The sequence below is a fragment of the Pholcus phalangioides genome, unplaced genomic scaffold, assembly GCF_987345545.1.
Source record: "Pholcus phalangioides strain wild (caught in Gottingen) unplaced genomic scaffold, Ppha-v1.0 ptg000018l_1, whole genome shotgun sequence".
Taxonomy (NCBI): domain Eukaryota; kingdom Metazoa; phylum Arthropoda; class Arachnida; order Araneae; family Pholcidae; genus Pholcus; species Pholcus phalangioides.
In genome coordinates this window covers 731,450-751,651 of record NW_028301611.1, presented here as the reverse complement: position 1 = coordinate 751,651, position 20,202 = coordinate 731,450, and the positions used below count along the sequence as shown (strand labels likewise).

General features: G+C 37.5%; 1 protein-coding gene across 1 annotated transcript in view; it reads left to right on the top strand.

The window, feature by feature from the left end:
- Positions 1–10,457: 10,457 nt before the first annotated feature.
- LOC149071492 (sodium/potassium/calcium exchanger 2-like) overlaps positions 10,458–20,202 on the top strand; it is a 203,735-nt gene continuing 193,990 nt past the window's right edge. The window contains exon 1 of the mRNA XM_089247910.1: positions 10,458–10,761. The gene's annotated coding sequence lies outside the window, so the exon portion shown is untranslated. The remainder of the gene's footprint in view (positions 10,762–20,202) is intronic.

Sequence of the window (20,202 nt, the reverse complement as noted above, 5' to 3'; positions counted from 1 at the left end):
CTAGAAGCGGAAGTAAAAGCCAATAATTGACAGAATTTGATTGATCTGCGTGATGTGCCGGGATTTCGATTCGTCTGGTGTTGAAAATAGCACGTTCATCAACTCTTTTGAGTGCAGTACTAACCACAGTGTGGTTTAGTACTGCACTCAAAAGAGTAGTTCAGTAATACACTGCTCAAAACAATTAGGGGAGCAAGCAAAAAAGTGAAGAAAACCATGCGAGACAGCCACGTATTGGCATACAATGGATAGTACACGCGTATCAACGCGCAATACAGAAAAAAGACGTAAAAAAATTTGGAATTAAGCTTTAATTCTTTGAAAATACAGAAAAAACATGAAAAGATGATTTAGGGCAACAATTTGGTTACATGTAAACGATAAAAAAAAGTACTGTTTAGACATGATGCATGAGTTTTAATAGGGCGTGTGGTCTTCTCGAACAGCTAAGACTGCTGCACACCTGTTTGCCATGGATGCGATGAGGTTATCGATCAGACTTTGGGGAATACTGTTCCACTCCTCAAGAAGTGCAATCTGCAAGTCTCGGACAGTAACAGGCGGCCTTGGTCGCGCAGCAATGCGTCGTCGGATTCAGGTCAGGAGAGCACGCTGGCCATTCCATACGCTGTATTGTTTCAGCTTCAAGCATGTTCTCCACCAGACGAGCTCTATGCGGTCGGGCATTATCATCCTGGAAAACAAAGGAATCTCCAATGGCTCCAGCGTAAGGGATGACATGAGGTCGCAGTATCTCGTCTGCATACCTTCGGGCCGTCAAAGTGCCATTCCGAATGATATGCAGGTCCGTACGTCCGCCTATGCTGATTCCACCCCATACCATCCAACCAGCTCGTCTGTATTGTGACCTTTCACGAACGAATGCGGGGTTATTTCGAGTGCAGGGGGTCCCTCCATACCAGAACACGTCGGGTGTCACACTCCAGACTGAATCGGGACTCGTCTGTAAACAGCACTTGGCTCCAATCATGTTGCTCCCAATCTCGATGTTCAGCAGCCCATCTTCTTCGGGCCGCACGGTGGCGTGGGGTCAACGGAATGCAGACCATTGGCCTACGTGCATAGAGCCCTCCCTCCTGAAGCCGATTACGTACTGTTTGGCTGGACATCCTTCGTCCTGTTGCCAAGAGCAACCGTCTTTGCAGCTGCGTAGCATTCCCTGTTCTGTTTCGACGGGCTGTTAACCGTATATACCGGTCATCAGTTGCTGTAGTGACGCGTGGCCGACCTTGCCCTGGTCGACGTCTAACATTTCCTGTTTCTTGGAATCGATTCCACAGCTCTGCAATAACACTTCTGGCGACTCCAACAGCGTCCGCGACACTATGTTGTGTTTGTTGTGTTTACCCGGATTCCAGTCTGCCTATAACACGCCATGCCATGAATTCCGGTAAATCACGTTGTTGAGACATCATCGAGTCACCTTGTCTCAAAAAAAAAAATACTGCGCAATCGAATTTCACAGTTACGGCAGTAAAACAGACGTTTCTGCAACATCCCGATTTCTGCCCTTATCTCCCTTTTCTGGTTTTTGACGTCATGAACTTTGATTTGCATATGAAGTTTTCTTCTTCCGTTTCCTGCTAGGCTTTAAATTATGGATGATTCATTTTATGTTACTTATCGGTATACATCTTTGCGTAATTTTGTTAAAACCATGTGCTCTCCTAATTGTTTTGAGCAGTGTAGTAGTAGTAGTAACTCTTTTGAGTACAAGCACTTTATTGTGATTTTCTATTGTGATGTCTAAATTACTAACAGAGTTTCTTTAGATTAACTGAAAATCAACCATTAATGTTTGTCGTTTAAATCTCGGGGAAATTTTAATACAGAAGACAGACATGACTTTAATATACAGCGGTTCCAAATACTTTCAGTCGTGGAACTCCGTAAATCTTGGTGTCTGCCACGGACCCCCATTTATAGCAACACAGAAACTACAGTCATCTTTCGGCAAGAATATTCTCGAGCAATGAAGGTCATTCTATCCAGCACTAGTAAATATGATGCGATAGCAATGCCATCAACTCGTCTGCAAAGGAACAAACACAAAGTTTCATACTCCTCCTATCGAGAGATGCCACCACAAGTAAAATTTTTGTCAAAAAAAAATCATAACAATATTACAGCTGCAGACTACCAACGTTGCAGCGGTGTTTTTGTGCGCCTTAATTTAATTAAAACGTTCCCTATTCATAATTTTACATTTTTTCCAGTTTCATAACTCTACAATTGGGTCGTGGACCCTAGGGAGCTCAAGCACCGCAGATTTGTGAACCGCTGCTTTAATAAAATAATTAAAATAAATTGGTAGATTAACCCCCTTTATTTGGCCGTGTTGTTCTCAAGAGCACAAAATGAGTTTCAAATAAAGGCATTTTGTATGTTTTGAGCCAATTTCGGCGTTGGTGCTTCTAAGCAAATCCTGAACATCTGATTTTCACTGTTGAGCTGCTCACGAAGTTTATATAATTACCAACAGAATGGCTCAAAAGTATGCATGTCTCTTATCTCGAGAAGGCAAACCAGAACGATTCTTGGCCCTTGGTTTTTTTAGGGAAATACCCATGTGTGGAGGAGACATATTGCTGTGCATTCTTCACCACTGATAGAAAAGAAAATTGGCAAACAATAAATGACATTTTTAAACTATTCAACTCTATGTAAAATAATGTAAATGCATCGTGTTTTCTCTGAAGTGCAACATCCTAAATTTTTTTATACATTGACAATAGTTTTTTCTCATATAATAGCATTCAGGAGAGAGTACCCCATTTGCTTAATATAAACCCTAAAAAATTTTCCCGTCTGGATATTTCAATGCTTGAAATATTCACATGTAAACGACATGTGATTTTTACAAAGGGCATGAACATTCTACAATAGGGTCCCATAACATCCGGCTCGCTAAAGGTGTTCCCGTATAAAAGTACCGATACACACAATACGGTAAATCGGATTCCATACGGGATACCGCTAATTATAACCAAAAATTTCTCAAATGCAAATAAACTTGCTAATTAAAGCGGAAAAAAGCAAAGACATATATATTATGGTAAGGGGTCATTCAAGTATTACGTCAGCATCGATGGGGGGGGGGGGTTCTGATTTGCTGACTTTCGATGACATGGGGGGAGGAGGGGGGTTTGGATGATGCTTACGTCATCAACCACCCTTTATGAAGATATGAAATATTCTTAATGGCATCTTATTCGGTGCGCCAAAAACGGGAAAAAACCTTTCGATAGTTGTTGGGCACCTGAACCAACATTCTACCTATTGATAAGTCCCCTACAGGAACACTTTAATGATCTCTAAATGTTTCACGGATCCTTCAAGTGCTCTGGAAATGTTTCCGTGCCGCTTAAGTGCTCTGGAACTGTGCCACGCATCACTCAAGTGATTCGTAATTATGCCACGGATCACTTAAGTGATCTGGGTAAGTTCCGCGGGTAACTTGAGTGATGCAGAACCGCACTGGGGGCCGCTTAAGTGGTCTAAAAACTGTGCCACATTTCACTCAAGGGATCTCTAAATATGCCACAGATCGTTTAAGTGTTCTATAACTGTGTCGCGACTTATTTCGGTGATCTTTGAATGTGAAAGTGATCTTTGAGGTTTACTTCAGTGATCTGAAAATGTGCCACGGGCCACTTAAATGTTCTGGAATTGTGCCACGGGTCATTTAAACGATTTGTAAATGTGCCGCTTAGTTCATTTTTGCAAAATTAGGTTTGGGAGCAAGCCACATCAGATAACCTTCAGGACCACATTTGGTCCGTGGGTCAAGGGTTTACCATATATGGCTTAAAGGGTGGGTTACAATGAATTTCTTAAAGAGAAATTCTGAGTTCTTACCCTTCAAATAGCATTGAAATTAACAGAAATTGATTATAATAACATATAAAGGTATTTTCATTCGAAATTTTATAAATATTTTTTAAAATATTTTTTGCATTAAAAATTTTTTTTTTGTTGGGGAGGGGGGGGGGTGGGGCACGAGCTCCCTATGCCCCCTACCACGTACGTTTTTGATCCCACCAATATGCTCAAAGCCGTTAAATAAAGCCAAAAAAATTGTCTAAACTTTAAATTCTCAAGGCATTGATTTATAATTCATGAAAATTATCTTAACTTTGTATTTCAAAAATTCAACTAAGCTGTGTTTAAAATAATGGGGAAAAGGAAGAATAGAGAACATTTTATGCAGAAGACGATCAAAATTACGCAGATGTCCCGTAAAATGCAGGTCATATAGTCACAGATAACGCTTAAAACGCGACACGCTTAAAAAGAAATACGATAAACATGTTGGGGTAAATGGGGGGGACGCTATCCATACTTATATGACAACCATAAATATTGTTTATCATGCATATATATATGTAGTGCTCCCCGCCTGATGACGCTGTGGTGTCTCACCAGGATATAATTATTATTTCATTTCTCCTGGTGGCAACGTCACAGGAATCATGAGTCAGAGCCGTCTGACTCTAGGTATTTTTATGTTTACGTTATGTCACGCCCACTATTTGTTTCTACGATGTAAATATATTGTGTTGTAAATAAATAATTGTGTGTGTATGTAAACGAGACAATCTGAAGAATTCACCAAATATAGTTAGTTTTTATAATTGCGCTTTGAAATGGATTGCTGTATTTTAAAAATATGGCATCCATATTACTTATGGGTTAGGTGACCATACGTACCGTATTTCCCGGGACAGTTCCGCTTTTTTCTGTTTTTTTGGCTGTCCCGACATTTTAGCGAAAGTGTACCGGCTTTTCCCGTTTTTTACACGAAGCTTACTCGAATTTTTATTCTTTATTGAAGTCAAACAATACAATTATTTTCCCACTCATAAATTATATAATAACTACAATTACAAATAATAATATTAATCTCTCACATTTGCGTTGGTGAACGTTTTATTTCGTGGAATTCATTTAAATCCACTGCAATTTTCAGTAATGCTTTATTTTCCACCATTTGATTTTTTTACGTAATTTCTTCGATATTTGGCAACTTTGTTTTACTTTTGGCGTCACTTTTTGGCGATAATTGGCGATGTCCCGTATTTGGAATTCCAATTTCCCGTATTTCTTTCGAGAAAATATGGTCAGTCTACTTATGAGCATATTTTTCTCAGTTACCCTGCAAGTTCGTGCAACCCTGCACTAGAAATTTGAGGGTTTTTTTGGACTAAGAAAATTGTATAAGAAATCGAAATGTCTGAAAATATTTTTGAGAGAATTGACAAAAGCTGTATGGAAAAAAGAAAAATTATTAGAAACACTTTCACAAGGTTTTAATGCTCACAAAATGTTTTTCTTCACGCGATATTTACTTTCACAGAAAATAAAACACTTCTTTATCTATTCGTTAAGCCTCCGATGTCTTCCGAACGTCAAATATTTGTAAAAACCGTGAAATTAGTTATAGAACATAAAATGAAAAGTTTATAGGAAAAAGAAAAACATAGAAAATTATTCAAGCAAATAATTTTTTATTATCGCCTTTAAATCATAGAGGAAAAAAAAAACTAACAAAAATTTATTATTTTTACATAAAAATTTAAAATTTACGAAAATACATAACTGAAAATTATAGAAGAAAAGAATATCTACAGAGAAAGTTTATTACGAGTAGGCTGACCATATTTCTTCGAGACGAATACGGGACATTGGGGTTCCAAATACGGGAAAATACGGGACATCGCCAATTATCGCCAAAAATGACGCCAAAACTGAACAAAGTCGCCAAATATTGTTGAAATAACGGAGAAATCACAATGGCGGGAAATACAGCATTACTGCTAATTGCAGTGGATTAAAATGAATTCCACGAAAAAAAAATTTCACTTAGACAAATGTGGGAGATTCATATACTCATTTATAGTTGCAGTTACCATAATATAATTTATAAGTTGAAAATAATTTCAATCTTTGACTTCAATAAAGAATAAAAATTCAAGTAGGCTTCGTGCAAAATACGGGAAAAACCGGGGCACTTTTGCTAAAAAGTCGGGACAGCCAAAAAAACAGAAAATACCGGGACTGTCCCGGGAAATAAAGGACGTATGGTCACCCTAATTATGAAAAAATATAGCAATAAATTTAAGTTAGAAACTTACCAAAGAGCCTCGCTAATATCTATAAGCCTACATATAACAAGACTTGTCCTGACTGACTCACTGACCGACTGATTCATCATCACAAAGCTGAAACCGCTGAACCTATAAATATGAAATTTGGTCTCAGTTGTTTCATTTTTTAATGCAATGACTCACTAAGAACGGGCTTTTCGAAATTCGGACCCTAACGGGGTCATACAGGGGTTCAGATGTTATATAGAGAAATCATATGATGCGATGGAATTTGGTGAGTAGTTTTATTTCATGCTGTAAAGACTTACTAAAAAAGGGTTTTCTGAAATTCGACGCCTAGTGGGGGTGATAAGGAGGTTCAAAAGTCATATAGAGAAATCACTCCTAGCCGAAACCACTGAAGCTATATTTACGATGGGAGTCAGTGTTTTATGAAGTCAGTAGTTTTATTTCATGTCGTAAAGATAAACTCAGTAGGTTTTTTTTTTTTAAATTCAATGCTTGGAGGTAGGGGGTCATAAGGTGGGTTTGAAGGATATACGGGGCAATCCCGGCTGAGCCGAAAAGCTATAATTATGAAATTTTGTTGTTAGTTTTATTTCATGACGTAAAGACTAACTAAGAGGGGTATTAATACATTCGACCCCTAAAGGCGAGTCATAAGGTGGTTCAAATATTATTTGGGGCAATCATGGCCGAGCTAAAACCGCTGAAGCTGTAAATATGAAATTTAGCCAGTATTATATTTCATTATGTAAATACCCACCAAGACAGGATGTCAGAAAATTCAACCCCAAGGGGGTCATTAGGCGTTCAAATGTTGTATGGGCAAATCACCGCAAAGCAATTTTCAGATTACGAAATCTACGTACACAGAGAGAGCTAGTGTATATAAAAACGTCCTCTCCACTTGTGAATACGAGATTCATTGAAAGACTGGTTACTTGTGGAGATGAAGATTACAAGGAAGAAAATTCATCACTGCCCGAACGGGGACTCGAAACCCCAGTCTCTCGCTTGCCGGACGAGTGCTCTACCATCTAAGCTATGGAAGCAGATAGAAAAAACTACAAAAGTTACGTATCTGTTATATGTTTTTCATTGTATATGTATATGTTTTTCACTGTGGAAGAAAATATACGAAAAATTATCAAAACTTTCCGTGAAAAATTTTGTAACAAAATTGTGCAGTAAGAAAGTTATAAAACAAAGAAAACATTCCGAAAAAGTTTCAAAGGATTTAATGTGATGATATTTTTCCTTCTCTACAGAATAATTCCTCTCATACAAAATAAACACTTCTTTATCCATCCGTCGTCTCCATTGTCTGCCGATGATAAACCACTTAATGAAAACATTAAATAGAATATAATTCAATAAATTAAAAATTAATGTATTTACAACAGAAACAACTGAAAACATAAAATAAACTGTTTTTAGGCTAGAAAACTGTTAACGTAAATATTAATAAATATCTCAAATAAGTAAATAAAGACGCTTTCCAAGATCTTAAGTGTTAGTAAAAGCAAATTAGAATATTTTATTCAATTTATGGAATATTATAATATATAAATTCATTATTATAATTTAACAGCTCAACGTTTTTCAAATGTTACGTATCAACGTCTCATTTATTAACTTACTTTTCGGTTAATAGATGGTGTCACTTGAGAATAGAACAATTTCTCTCGTCAATGAAGGGTGTAATTTAATTATTTTAGCCTTATAAAATGCAAATTGTATAAGACAAATTCGCAGTTAAATTTTTATTTTTGTCAAATTTTTTTCATTAGAGAAACTAGAAACTAGTAAAATATTATTTTTTTTTATAAAAATACGTGCAAAAAAACCTAAACATTTGTACGTAAACATCACACTCTCCCCCTTGTTAATACGACAGATACAGGAAACTGGCTAAGTGTGGAGATGTCGATGGTTCAGGAAAGGAAAATTTCGTCTCTCCTCACGGGGACTCGAACCCCGGTCTCTCGTTTTCCGGACGAGTACTCTACCAACTATGGGGCCGTACAAGTATTACGTAAGCAAATTTTTAGCCATTTTTGACCCCCCCCTTTCCCCCCTTGTCAGCAAAATATCGTCATCACTGCACCCTACCTCCTAACGCATATTGGTGGGATCAGAAACGTACGCGGGAGGGAGGACATAGGGAGCTCGTGCGCCTCCTCCCCAGACGAAAAAAAAAATTTTTAACGCAAAAAATATTTTTAGAAAAATTAAAATTTCGAAAGAAAATACCTTTATATGTGTTATTATAATCGATTTCTGTTCATTTCAATGCTATTTGAAGGGTAAGAAATTCATTGTAACCCACCCTTTAAGCCATATATGGTAAACCCTTGACCCCGCGGACCAAATGTGGCCTTGAAGGTTATCTGATGTGGCTTAAACCCCCCTCCACCAACCTAATTTTATAAAAATGAACTAAGCGGCACATTTTTATAAATCGCTCAAATGACCCGTGGACATTTAGAGATCCCTTGAGTGACATGTGGCACAGTTTTAGAGCACCCCCAGTGCGGTTCTACATATAACTCAAGTTACCCGCGGAACCTTCCCAGATTATTCAAGTGATCCGTGGCATAATTACAAATCACTTGAGTGATGCATGGCACAGTTCCAGAGCACTTGAAGGATCAGTGAAACATTTAGAGATCGTTGAAGTGGCTATGTAGGGGACTTATCAATAGGGGGAACGTTAGTTCAGAACCCCAATAACTATCGTTTTTTTCCGTTTTTGGCGCTCCGAATAAGATGCATTAAGAATATTTCATATCTTCATAAAGGGTGGTTGATTACGTAAGCATCATCTAAATCCCCTTCCTGTCATCAAAAGTCAGCAAATCGGACACCCCTTCACCCCCATCGATGCTGACGTAATACTTGAATGGCCCCTAAGCTATGAAGACAGATAGAATTTCCTCTCCTTGGAGCGTATGTATATGCTGAATGGTTCCGTGCAATTGACGGTAGCAACATTCTACCAATAGCTCGCAAATGACATCAGGTCCACCAGCCAGTTTCCTGTATCTGTCGAGGTAGACTTTTACAAAAAAAACTTTACAAGACTTAAAATTACCGTTATCCCACGTATTTACAATAATTTTCAGTTAAATTATATTTTATAATATAATGCGAATTTCGTGCATCACGTCTAGGTAGAGTGACCATACATCCCGTATTTCCCGGGACAGTCCCGGTTTTCTTTCTCTTTCTGGCTGTTCCGACTTTTTGGCAAAAGTTTCCCGGTTTTTCCCGTTTTTTTACACGAATCCTACTTGAATTTATATTTTTTTTATTGAAGTCAAAGATTGACATTATTTTTCAACTAATAAATTATATTACGATAATTACAGCTATAAATACGAGCATTAATCTCCCACATTTGTGTTGGCGAACGTTTTCTTTCGTGGAATTCATCTTAGTCCACTGTAATTTGCAGTAACATTTCATTTCCCGCTATTTTTCAGTAATTTCACCAATATTTGGCAACTTTGTTTAGTTTTTGGCGATAATTGGCGATGTCCCGTATTTCTCTCGAGGAAATATGGTCAGCCTACGTATAGGCAATACCATTTGACTTTAAATACTCAAACGAAAATTATTTCGGGTCTTTTAATGTTGGCTTCCATTACATACTTGTTTGAAGGGAAAAAAAACTTACACATTAGGGTTTCATTATACATATTTATACTTCTGTACATAATTTCGTTTTTCCCGATAAGCTTTCTTTCACTCATAGTCTTTTGTTATAACCGAATTTTTAAGCGGTTAAATATAAATCTCCTAAAAATCAAAACAACGATAACACTGCAATACCACATAAAAGCTTGTCTGCAGATAAGGTCAATAACATCACATCTCCTCATTCTCTCTCTCGCTCGTACACAAAAATATTCCGTACATTCCCATCACCTTGATATTTATTAGAGTCAAATTAACGTAATATATTTCTCAAGATCACAAAAACATTATCCCGAAATGGATCCCTATCCAGAGAGAAATAAATAAATAAATAAAAAAATCCAGGGGGGGGGGGAAACTGGACGGGGAGAGAAAAAGGAATAAAGATTCCCAGCATCTCTCTCTCTCTCTCTCCATCCGGCGAAGACGACGTTACCATACAACCATCACGTGGCACAAAATGGAGCATCCTGATTGGCCGTATTGATTCGGGCACAATGTCGGTGAGTGGAAAAACGGACAGGGGGGGGGGAGAAGAGAATATCCTCTTTTTCTCCCCCCTCAATATTTGGCTGCATTTTCCGTGTCTCGGTAGGCGCAGAGGTGGCGCGTTTTATGTGGATTTACACAGGCAGAGGCTAACACCAGACTCCAGGCCTGGAAAAAAAAAAAAAGGAGACACCATACACACACAGCATCTAGTGTGAGAGAAGAGACGGGATCCTTTTTAGCTCTCTTACTCTCTCTCTCTCTCTCTCTTATATCCTCTAGGAGTCAATCGAAACTAGTAGAAAACGACAACAACATAAAATAAGCACGAAGAATCGAATGATTTCTATTTTGTGCCGTTTTTTAGTACAAAAACAAACATTTGAAATGTTGTTTGTGTGATTCACATCCAAAAACTTGGAGTTTTCTCTATTAACTACAGGTAAGGGGATATTTATTTTATATATATTATTTATCTAATCTATAACTTCATCATCAAAATTTTATTTTTGGCAATTTCTTCTCGCTCGTGCGACCAATCGAAAATTCTCTTTCACCCTTAACTTTCCAAGGTCGCTCCTCCGAAAAGGAAACATTGATAAAGTAGGAAATTGTAATGAAAAAAAGGGTGAAAAATCGATATTTTTTAAAATTTATTAACGTGTATAGATTTATGTTATAAATTTTCATTGATCGATTTACTTGTGTGGAAGTAAGTTTTTGGTGTCCCGGATGGGACGGATCAAAAGAAAGTGTCCTCTTTTTGTTTTTATAGATCGGTCTGGAACTGGATAGTAAAACTTTTGAATTTGAAAAATTTTCTTGCATGAAATTTCTTAAAAGATTTTTGAGCGTACGTAAATTTCTTATATAATTAGTATACGAGTTGTTTCAGTTAAATGATTGGACAGTAACGGAATTGAAAGTTTTATTGTTTTTTAAACTTCCGTTTTATGGAATCTAATCGATTCTTGATTGTAATATTTGTTTTAATAATTGTTATAATATATTTAGCCATTGTTTGAGATTGATAGAATTTTTAAATGATTTGAAAATTCTTTGGAAATTAAAAAATGTCATTTCAATTAATTTTTTTTTAAACTATAATTCTGAGATTTTATCCGCGATTTACAAGAAACATTTTGGATCGGAAATTTCGAAAAAATTGCTAAACAAATGAAATTTAAAAATAGTGTAAGCATAGATTATGTGTGTGTTTACCTAAAATTTACTGATATAAGCAACTTTTCTTTTGCACCGATTTTCTTTCTTGAAGTTGCAGGTAATTTATTGAATATCATTTTGGTTTCTAATCTGATCATTTTATGATGAAGAACTTGAAAAAATTGTCAACGTAAATTGCAAATTCCAAATAAATTATAGATATATAAGTCCTAGAAATTCATTTATATCGTGTCATATCATTTTGCATTAGTTTTTTATCTAATTTTTCTACTATTGTGAAGGGTCGCGTCTTCATTTTATAACATCAGTTAATTCTCTCATTAGAAGTTAACAGAAATAATTATGAAATCGAAAGTTTTATTCATCATATCAAAAAATTTGAACTTTAAATTCCAATTTTTATTGTGAAATTGCAAAATTGTATCATAAATTATAGTTTTCTGAAATTTATTGATATGAATTATTTTTGCATTTTTTGTTTTCTTCAATTATAAATTTCATTTGCAAGAAAAATTTAAGTTTCACATCCCATAGAAAAATTTTCATGAGTTAGAACTCTTTCTAATTTATCAATACCAATTAAATTATTTTTGAATGTATTTATTTCATGAAATTAGGTAAAAGACAAATGAGTGAATGTGTAGGTCTTTATCGAAACTTATTTCATAATTTCGAAATTTCTGATAAGGAAATAAGTTCCGATAAAGAACGGAATTAAATTTCAATTTAATTAAGAAAAATCCGCATATTTTTCATTTAAAAATTTGATTTTTATCAGAAATTTCGTAAATTTCTGAAAAAAAAGCCAAATTTTTTATGAAAAATATGCGTATTTTTCTTAATTAAATTGAAATTCAAATAACATGGTTGTATGGAATTTGGTCGTTTGCAAGGCAATCTCTGATATCATTAATAATATCAATATGTATATATAATACGAATGTATAATCGCATGATGAATTAGAAACGTAACGCATAATGAATTAGAAATTGAGTCATTGATTTAGACAATATGATAATGCGATATTTATTTTGCATTCTTTCAATTAAATTGATAATTCCGAAGAATTTTCGAAAAAAAAAATTCATGTATCACTTATTGTATATCCAAATTGTTTATATTGTATACAACGATTTTTTCAGTTAGCACATGTAAGTATTTTGGAATGCGGTACAGCTTTGGTCTAATGCAGCGGTTCTCAAACTTTTTTACTCGCGGGGCCCTGTAGGCATAGGCGCTGGACCCCCACCATAAATTTTGTGAGGGAGGTTGAGGTCCCTCCCCCCAATAATTAATCGATAAACAAGGCAATGCATCCATCCTCCCCGTGCTGCAGTCCCGTATATAAGGGACCAACTGTGTGTGTGGTAACTTTCAGCCCCTCCTCAATATTTTCTTCATGTCGGCACCTCTTGCCCGTAGGCCCCCTTTTTTTAAATTTATTTATCAGATCTATTGATTTATTTTATTGTCGAACTGCTGCGGCGCCCCTTGGAGAAGCACACGGAGCACGGGTTGAGAACCCCTGACCTAGAGATCTTACAAGCATGTGAGTGGTGAAAACAATACGCAAGCATGTGGATGATTGAAAGAGTTACCCAGAGAGCGAGGCACTAGTTCTGTGACTGAGCAAAAGAGTGGCATAAAGAGTGTATAATCATGGGAATGACCTAAAGAGCGAGGGACCAGTTCTGTCACTGAGCAAAAGAGTGTGTAAGCATAGGAGTGACCTAAAGAGCGAAGAACTCGGTGGGTGAGCGGCCAAAAGCGACCAAAAAGTGTGCAAGCATGTGATTGACCAAAAGTCTGATCTATAAAATACGTCAGCATGGGAGTGACCTAAAGAGCGAAGGACTGGGCCAGTGAGTGGCCAAAAGAGTGACCAAGAACCCGTGCAAACATGCTAGTAACAAAAACAAAAGCGGCTCTCAACCTTTATTGACTCGGCATTTCATTGTATAATTTCTATGGCGACCCCGTAGGCCTTTTATAAAAACAAAATTTAACGATTTAATTTATTTTCCTCGAGCGACCGCGGAGCTACTGAAAAGTTCACACGGAGCACCGGTTGAGAACCGCTGATCTAATGCAATTTCCTTCAACCTGTTTACGACTACGAAATGGGAAAAATAGTTGAAGACCGGCGGGGAGAACAGCGACATATTGTTTGCAGTCCGGCAGAAGTAATAAAAGAATTGGAGAAATAATATAATGGAATCTATAACAATAATAAAAAATATAATCAAAAATAATTACCGAAGGAATAATAATTCGTTGAAAATCAGCAAAAAATGCAAACAAACAGGAGAAAAGTCTTTCGAAATCAGCAGTTGATTTATAAATAGGAGGAGTAGTTTACGGACCGGAAAAAATCCATAAACAGGAGAAATGTTTTGCGGACTGGCACAGAATACATAAACAGTAAACAGTAAACAACGGTTCGTCAGTAATGTGCAATATTGCATTTACTGACGAACCGTTGATCCTAGAATCATACTTCCAAGTAGAAAGAAAATATCCAAATAACGTGCAACTCACAAACGTCATGCATGTTGCAAGGGATTGTATAGTCATTGAAATATTAACTTTTTATATGGACACCCTGTTTTCAAAAATCAAATTAGAAAGTTGCTGCCCGGTCTATCTAGATGACAGCAAAAAAAAAAGTCCCATGTTTGTAAATACAATATCCGCTGAGATATTTGGATTGCACAATTTAGGGAAAAAACAGGGGAAAAACTAACAAACATAACGCTTTTTTTCCCTTATTTATGCTGTTCTTTCCCAACTTTCCTTAAATTTTTGAATTCAAATGTCTCAGTGAATATCGGACTTGGAAACGCGAAATTTTCTTTATTGTCATTAGGAAAGAGACAGGGCACCACTTCTGTAAATGGGTTTTTTGAGGACAGTGTGTCCGTATAAGAAGTTCAATTTTTTTCATTATAGTAACTGCACAGCCCCTTGCAACATGTGTGATGTATCTGAGGGTCTACACGTTATTTGGGTAATTTTTCTTATTGGAGGTAGGATCAACGGTTCACCCGTAAAATGCGGCGAGGGGGGGAATTTAGTAATCACCCTGCATAGACTGCTGTATGTTTATTTATTAAAGGGGCCATTCAAGTACTACGTAAGCAGATTTTCAGCCATTTTTGACCCCGCCCCCCCGTCAGCAAAATTTCGTCAGCAGCTTAGAATATTTCATATCTTCAAAAAGGGGTGATTGATGACCTTCAAACCCCCCTCCCCGCTCGATGCTGACGTTATACTTGAATGACCCCAAATCTAAGATTATGAAGCGATTACTTGAATTGGGCGAAACGTTCGGGGACAATCGCTGGGTTGAAGAACACTGATCTAATGGACTTCGAACGAGGTGCAATATGCGCTGGACAATTGAGAATAGTTTCTTTGAACATTGTCGAACCAGATTTCCAATGGTGATGCGATGAGCTGAAAACATCTAATCAATGATAATCGAGTGGAATTTAAATCCCTCTCTCATGGGAGGAAAGAGATCTGATTTAATAGAAATGAAAAGCGAAACGGGAAGGTCACAATTCCGCGAACTACTTTCTTAATGAGATTACTTCCTTAATTCTATCTATCTTAATCGATGAAGAAGATTTCGTTAATACTGGGAGTACCGTGTCACAAACGAGCTAAAACAGTTGGCGTTACTATTGTTTCATCAGAGATCACATCTCCTGTCACAAGCACACTAGGGCACCAGAATTTCGCGATCTTCGCCAGTAGAGGGAGAGTTTGTTGTGTTAAAAGGTCTTAGGTTGATATATGTGTTCATCCATAAATTTTTATCCGTACATTCAGGGCCACAACTGTTAGGGGGGGTGGGTGGGTAAGTGCGTCTGGTGTCCTGTGCGCCGGACCAGAGGAGGCGAAATTTCATCCTTTAACTTCACCTTCGTGTTTGGCTCGGCTTACAAAACATCTAGTTATGGCCCAGCATACAATAAGAGACTAGGGAGGACGGCTCCCAGGTTTTCAAGTATCCGTTGGAAATGCAGCTTAGGAATGCGTCCAAGGCGTGCGCATTAATTGAACTCAAAATACGAACGAGGGTTGCTTACTCCTAAAATGCCATAGGTTTGCGTAGTTCTTAAAATATATAGGAGTCTTGTGTATCCATGAAATTGCGCGGAAGGCTTACATATTCCTAGAATCTTTAGGAAGCTAGCTCCTAGAAATGCCGTACGTGTGAACAGTCCTTGAAATGTGAAGGAGTTGAAGGCGTGCGCGAAACTCTAAATACGTAGAAGGATTGTTTTCTCTTTGATAAGCCATAACTGAGAGTAGTTTTTGAATTATATAGGAGGCTACGTGTTTCTTGAAATGCGTGAGACTCACGTGTCTCTTGAAAGTCTTGCTTACCTTTGAACGTGCGTACGAGGCATGTATACTTTTCAAAATGAGTGTGCATACCATTTTAAATTCGTTGAATCCTTGTTTACCTCTAGAAATAAGTAGGAGACTTGTCGACCGCTAGAAATGCATAGAAAACGTACGTACTCCTGCAGTCACGTTCGGAGACCCGCTCATCCCTTAGAAATGCAAAGGAGACTTACTGACCACCTAAACATGTGCAAGAGTCTCAAGTACCCCAGAAATGAAGAGAAGACATGTGCACCCCACCCCTCCTCGTAAACTATACTGTAATCGATGTGGTCAGAATTCTTTCTCATGTTTTATACGTTTTTCCCTTCCATTACTTATGATTTTTCGTTTTTCGCGAGCCCGCCCCCGATTCGTCCTTCACGAACCATTAGGAGTACGCAAACCATAGTCGCTTGACATCATCGGGTGGTAATGCTCACAGGTATAGGTGCATATATATTTGAAACTTACAGACATATCATGATGATGACGTCAAACCACTAGCTTTGAGGGAACGGGTAATGTTACAGTCGATTTTTCCCAAATACGCATCTAGATGCGCGATTCACGCATCAAAATTCAGTATTTTGCTCCTTCAAATTCCGTTGAGGAGTTAAAATACTCTTCCAAATTTTAGATAATTTTTTTGATAGAAGTTATTTCTCTGTTTCTCATAATAAAAAAATGCCCTCTCTTTACAAAACTGACTTTTAAAATTTTGGAGAAAAGTTAAATTACTCTTCAAAATTATTTTTTCGGATAACACTGGTCACAGCAGTGACGGCCCCGTTCGCCGGAGAAATTTTTTTTTTCTATCCAGGTACTGTATACGTTTGGAATACTTTTATGGTTAGACCAGGACTGAAACGAGAGATGGGCAAGGGGGGGGGGGGGTGCAACTGCTCCGGGTGGCCAAAAATTAGGTGGGAAACTTAAAGTGGGAACAAAAGTACAGTACATCGAATTTTAACATGTCTGCCCAACCGTCACAAAAATCCTAGTTACGGCCCTGGGCATGGCCCCCACACAGGCGGGGCAGACAGGGCTCTACCCTGAGGCCCGGGACGATTATCACAATTTTTTTGCTTTTTCACGCTGTAAATTAGGCTACTGAAGGGGCCCGTTAAAAGTCTGACCGAGGGGCCCGCAAAAGATCCCAGCCTAAGGGTCCTGCTACAGGATGTGGGGGCCGTGGCGCTGGGTTAAACGATATACAAAACTTCTGTAATCTCTTCGGCACCGTCGCTTGAATGAAAATATAAACTACTAAATTTTTTTGGCGGAAAGATTATCATCATTTTTTTGCTTTTTCAGGCTATAAATTAGCTACAGAAGGGGCCCGTTAAAAGTCTGACAGAGGGGCCCCTGCTACAGGATGTGGGGGGGGGGGCATGGCCCTGGGTTAAACGATATACAAAACTTCTGTAATCTCTCTTTAGCACCTTCTTGGATGAGAATATAAACTACAAAATTTTTTCGTTTTGGCGGAAATCTTACCCATACTGTTGTACATTACCAAAAAAGAAAAAAAAACTAATTTCTCCTAATTACGTAACCAAATTAATATTGCGATTATAAAATAGTGAATAAATTTAAGAGAGATCCCGATATTTTCTTTAATATATTTTTTTCCTCCCTCGAGCGCAAATGCAGCGCATTGCGCAAGTTCTCTCTCTCTCTCTCTCTAACGATAATAATATATGAGAACCAAATTAAAATTGATTAGCTAGTTAGTTACCGTTGCGTAAATCAAACTCAAACCCCAGTTAATTAGTTCAGCATGGGGGGGGGGGGGGGAAGGCTATAAGCGCTAAAAAAAACACGTCGAATCCGTGGATTTCACGTGTTCATGAGGATGCGGTTGAAAACTAAATTTATTTATCATTAGTGGAAGAAATTCTCTGTCTAGTTATAACGGATGTATATATTTAGTAAATTACTTAAAAAGTTCTAAATATTCATCAGACAGTGAATAATTTATCAGTTTGAGATGATGCTTTTAAGCTAATGGCTACCTAAAGTTTTTCGTATTTCCCATAACTTTATGGATATATGTACAGAACAAAAGGAAACGTACATTTCTCTCTGTTGTTTTTCATGTGCGAATGGTCATGTTATTCTCATGTGCATCGTGAATTACTGGTGAAGTGATGAATAATGTACTGTAATGGTGGTGTTATGGATAATCAATTTTTTGTTTGCGCATTTATGTCAACTGAACTATATTGCTTTCCTCCAGGTTCTCTCGTGCACGTTCTCATTAGGATTCCAAGTCTAGTAAAATGTTTCCCGATGTCGATTTTCAATAATGACGTCCGGTAGGATTATAGGCTGATCATATCTCATCGAGGGAAAAAATACGGGGGCCAAACGTGAGAATAATTGCCAATTGCAGGTGAAACTGCTAAGGAAATTGCCGATGTGTGGGAGATAGAGAGCAATCGCAGAGGGCAGGAATATATTTCACTGAAAAGGGGGGGGGGGAGGAGGAGGGGAACGTCAAACATGATGAATTTGTCCGATGATTATTTATTGTCATAATTGGCATAACATGATTAGTAAGTTTCGAAAATAGCCTTCATCCAGGAAGACTCCGGCGCTATACCTTCGAGAAAAATATTGGAAATCGAGTCTACGAATACACGCAAAAATATATACAGGATAGCGCTGATTGACGTCAAAAAAGTCGCCAAATATCAGCAAAGTTGCCAATTATCGCTCAAATATTGCCGAACGGCGTGAAATAAAGATAAAGAGCTACTACAAAACGCAGTGAGTTGAAATGTATTTCACGAAAGAAAAAGAAAGTTAGAGATATGATAGAGATAAGTGAGATAAAAATGTATATTTATAGTCCCAGTTATAATTTTATTAATGAATTTTGTCTTCATTGATGATTGCAGTAAACAGAGATTCTAAATTCGAATAGACTTCGTAAAAAATCTAGACGGCCAGAAATATGTGAAATTACGGTAATGTTGCATACGGGTCATATGATAATCCCGGGTAGAGCCTACTTGCACTTTCCTATTTCCGTCAAGAAATATCGATTTTAATTGGCGAAGGTAACTCAACCTCTGCGCCATTTTTTGTATCTCTTAATGAATATTATCGGTTCGTATAAACTGTCCATAACCACTTATGGTTGAATAAATTTATGGTAAATGATTCCGTTCATAGTATTACGTATCCAAATTCTCAACCGCCATTGAAATTGAAATCCTTCCGAGCATTCTAACATGGGTCTAAAACCGTCTCAACCCCATTTTCAATTACTATTTTAAGACTTTTCTCTCTCACGTATCAGAATCGATTTAGATCAAAGGCGCTCAACTTTTTGGGGAGTAAGGGCACTTCACTGGTTTGGAAATGTATCATGAGGCACTTAAGTGATCTGGAAAGTGCCGCAGGTCACTTTGGTGATCTGGAAATACGAAACGGGTAAATAAAGTTTTCTGTACATGTACTGCTGGGTCACTTAAGTGATTTGGAAAAGGGACGTGGGTCACTCAAGTGATTAGAAATGAGCCGAGGGGTCAGTCAAGGCTCTAGAACTGCTCCACGGTTCACTAAAATGATGTCACATAAGTGATCTAAAATTAATGTGCCGTGGGCCACTTGAGTGGTATGGTAATCGATGATTGGTCACAATCGAATAAAATGTTTCATATGTGTGTGAGTGTATTTTCAATTTCTTATACATTTCCCCCCCCCCTCCAGCAATATGGGAAATTTTAAAATTAAAAAACAGGATCACACATATTTTTTTAAAACTGCCGAATCCCGTTATAACGAACTCGAAGAGACTGGATAAATCACTTCGCTATAACGGAATTTCGTTATAAAGGAATTCTAGGTTTATGGATTGTTCTTATGCAAGCTTATCTGGAGGATTAGGAAAGTGTTCGTTAAAACGAGATTTTCGCGATATCGGTATTCGTTAAAACGGGATTCGACTGTATAAGAGCTATCTATCTTAAAATTTGATACCATTTAACCAAAGGCCCATTGGCATTTAAAGCGAAAGGGAGCAAGCGCAAAGTGAGACAACCACTACTACTACTACTACTACTACTTAACCAAATACTTGTATGAACAGTAATTTATTGCAAAGTTTTGCAAAATCAGCTTTTAGGTCGCAGGGCAACACCAGATAACTCCGAAGGCCACAATTGACCCTCTGGGCCATGCGTTGAGCATGTGTGATTTAGGGCGGTACTCACCGACATGGCTTAGACCAGTGTTTCCCAAAGTGGGCGATGGAATGGTCCAAGGGGGCGATAGAACCTACTGATTTAA